The following is a 4334-nucleotide window of genomic DNA, read 5'->3' on the forward strand; positions in this document are numbered from 1 at the left end:
ATACATACATTAAATAGAGTTGGCTTGTTTCAATGCAAAAAGCTATAAGCCATTACTTTGGGTTTTCAAATTTGGTTCTTGTTTATTTTTTGCTGTTTCTTGTGTTGATTTATTTTGTTTTATTTTGCACAGGCAGGTGATTATCTAAGTTTATTGAGTTATCCATAAAATTCTTCTCCTCTCAGTGATTAAAAAATACTCTCTGGATGAGTGTTTTATGGGGTTTAGGTCCCTAAATTCTACTACGCATTCTCTGAATAGAAGAAAATAAAATATAAATGGACATGTCACTATGGAACAAGCAGTATACAAAGGTATATATCATCTGATTGTTAGTATGTGTATGTATCTTTTCTTCTCAAGTATTGGAATCTTTCATATATAGAAGGAGCTGATTTCTAACAAAAAAAAAACAAAAAAAACAATGCTCAAATGTTGGAATTTAAAAACAACACTTAACCACCAAAACCTCTTCATTACTTTCACATGTGACTACAAATAGAATCACAGGTACAAGATCATAGCTATCTTTCACATTTTAACTTCTCCAGTTATAAGTGGAAAACCAGCCCTAACATATAGCCATAGATATGAACTCATAGCTTCCCAGGTCAAGTAGATCTCATAACCTTAAAACTAAGGAAGATAACGGATTGCATTATGAAGTGTCAAACATTTGATTGATTAGGTGTCAGAATGGCAAAAGTAGAGATTTTTGCCACATACATACACCTTAATCTGTTTAATGAACAAAATTCTTTGCAATGAAACTGATTTTAAATCTGCAGAGCCTCCAGACCCTGGTAAGAAAGAAATCTTCATTATTGATAAGACTTAGATATATCTCAAGATTCCTGCGGTGCCTGAGCAGAAATTCACTTTGCATAAATTAGTCAAACATTTTCCAACTCATTTCTCAAAGAGACCCAAAGAAGTGAAGACGGCAAACCCTCTTTAGAATAGAAGGAAGCTCCAAACCTCTGCTGGACAGCATGAAATCCTTTGTTCAACAACATGAAATTGATAATAGATGGATGTTTCAATTCTGTCACTCCTTATAAAAAATTAAATGAACATATCAATATTTAGCTCTGTAAGTTAATAAATTGATTTTCGAATATGACATGAAGGGTTCTGATACTACCTTCTTTGCTTTTACACAGTAAAACAGTTGCAATGAAATTATCAGAGTCCAATAAGAACAGTACATTGGAAGCAATGAAATTTTCTGCTGTTGTTTGGTTTTTACAATGACAGGGAATGGAGACTTCTGGTGATTTGCTGTGCTTGAAAAGACATGTCAAGCTAAGTAAAAGTATAGTTGCCCTTGCATACAGGCTCGTCTCCTGCAACCCTCTCCAGCTGAGCATCCTTAATCTTGAAGGCCAGGAGGTGCTGGTGCCATGTAAAAAGCACATAAAGTGGTTGGTGTAAGGAAGGGCATCCAGCTGAAGAAACCATACTAAAATAGACATGGAGCTTGAATAGCCCTTCAGATGGTCAGCTCCTGTCAAACCGTCCAGCCCTTGTCAGCATGGAAAATGGACAATGATGATAATGATGAATGCATAAAAGGTATGTCTAGTATTCAACTTGTCTACTTAGAAAATAATGTCTCATGAGTTTACTTCATTCCAACAACTACAGTACAGCAAGCACAACATCCAAAGAATACAATATTTGTAGTTCTTTTTTTTAAATTTGTGCCATCATGATGATATCTTTTCAAAAGCATTGCTGTACCATCAGGTTTTGTTCAATTAGATATGAAATAACAAGCAACTGAGAAAAAGAAAGTATGGTGGTTCTGATGAAGAACAATCTTACACAAGACAGACAAAACCATTGGAAGAGAATATACAGTGCACATCAGTCAACATAAACGCTTCTTTAAGTTCTTCTCTTATGTTTGAAAGCTACAAGTTTGTTTAACTTTTTAGTATTTAGATTATTCTGCCAAATGTAATGTTTGTTTATTTATATTGTTTTGAATTAATCATGCATTATCTCATTACTTTGAGATTTCAATGAGGTAATTGTTTAGTTTTAGAATGAAATTGTAGAGTCGAGGGGAGAAGCCAGATCTGGCCAGTTTCAACATAAATCAGGTTAAATATTTTGGCCAGTTTGAATGTTAAAGGGTTAAAAATTTTCAGTCATGAGTGAAGTTTGTAAGAACTATGCCTAGCAGAATAGAACATAGTCAAAAGCATTTGTATCTGAAACTAATAAGAATCTTCAGATGTTTTTTGTCATGCATTTAAAATTTTAAATAACATTAGAAATCTGTTTCCGTTCAAGTATTATGAAGACTTTGCTGATGGTTTCACACATTAAACTTAACAATTTTAACCTGGTAGAGAAATAAGGTACACAATTAATGTTTACATTGCAGCCCTCATCAAACAATAAGAATAAGCTCAAGGATATAAATGGACAATAATTAAAAAAATAAAGCTTTCCTGAACCTGACCACACTGAAACCAAATAATCTATCAATAGGAATTTTGAGGGGGAGATGGGGAAGATACTATATTGATACATTGCTTTCCTCATCAAAATTCAAACTTACTGAAGACCAAAGGAAGGTCTATTGTCATTTTTTTTTTTTTGACAAGGTTTGACAATAAGTATCTGGAATTTCTATGGTGTTCTTGGCTAAACTAGAAAAAAATTTTCTGATCAGCCTAAATTTATCACAATGAAATTGTAGTTATTGCAGTTACTTCTTCAGGTTTAACTGCTATAATCTTTCCAGAAGTTTGTAACAGCTTATTCTGTTTTCAAGTTTTGCTTGAACTTAAACAAAAATGATGGACTTGTTTGCAATATTGTCAAAATTTGGGGAACAGGGCAAGTTTATTTTATATCTTTTAGTCATGAGGAAATGGCAGAACCCTTGAGCCTTTGCAAGGTCTCGGAGAGTTGTGGGAAGTCTTCTGAAACTAGGAGATATGACCCGAATACTTACAACAGAGTAGACTTGACAAAAGTTATGCATAACTGCACTTTGTTAAGCCACTGAAACTGGCTCTGAACAACAGAGGCAAGCAGGACACATGGAAGTATATATATTGTAATCTCTGAATAGTAAAACTATCCTAACACCTAATGTGCCAACTTATTGACAAGATGACAAACAACAAGTCTTATGAAAGATTTTTAAAGTAAAAATAACTTATGGTGATGCATTACACCAAACCCAGTAACAAGTTTCCAAGTTCACAGTTATATGTTAATTTACTTTACTTCTGTATGATTCCATCACACTATGCTGTCCATCTGTTTATACATCTTTTAATTTACTATTTTGTGATTCTGCTGTGTTATTTTATTAATCTAGACATTGCATCACTTCTCTACCTAGAAATCTCATATTTCCCCACTGACCTCTCTTCCGCTTTCCCTCCTTCCCTTCTCTCTTTCTCTCATATTCTCTCTCATCTCCTAGCTATCCGTGCACACATACCTGTCTATCAATATATATAAACACATACATATACATATGTATATATGCATATGTACACACACACATATCTATATACATACATAAAGATAGTTGTTTATCTTACATCCATTTTTTTTTAATGCTAGCATGGTTAGATAATTATATTACTGAGCCATTGCTTCACAGCCAGATGCCGTCCCTTTCACTAACCTGTACTCATCTTTAATAAAGAATCTCATACTCCGCATATCTTGAATGGGAACAAAACCAGTGGATAATTTGTTTACCAGGGAAATGACAACACCATCAGCACTTAAAACTCAGTAATTCTCAGAGAAGTACAAATGTCAACAAACATAAAGGCACAAACAAACATGTATTCACACACATGCACTCCACCCCACCCCACACACACATATGGGCTTCTTTCAGTTTCCATCTGCAAAATCCACTCACAAGAGTCTGGCTTGCCTGAAACTATAGTGAAAGGTACTTGACTAAGATGTTTTGAAGTGGGACTGAACCCAAAACATGGTTGACAAGCAAACTTTTTAACCATACAGCCATACCTGTACTGAGTCATGCCTTGTCTATCAGTTTAACTCCTTCTATCTCCCCACTCCATCTTTTTCTCTCAATACATACATATATACATATATATACATAGAGACATGCATATATATATACACATATATACATACATATATACATATGTATTTATGTATATTTACATATATATATACATACATATATATATATACATATATATATACATATATATATATATACATATATATATACATATATATATATATACATATATATATACATATATATATATATACATATATATATACATATATATATATATACATACATATATATA

Source organism: Octopus bimaculoides, chromosome 14, assembly GCF_001194135.2.
Source record: "Octopus bimaculoides isolate UCB-OBI-ISO-001 chromosome 14, ASM119413v2, whole genome shotgun sequence".
Taxonomy (NCBI): Eukaryota; Metazoa; Mollusca; class Cephalopoda; order Octopoda; family Octopodidae; genus Octopus; species Octopus bimaculoides.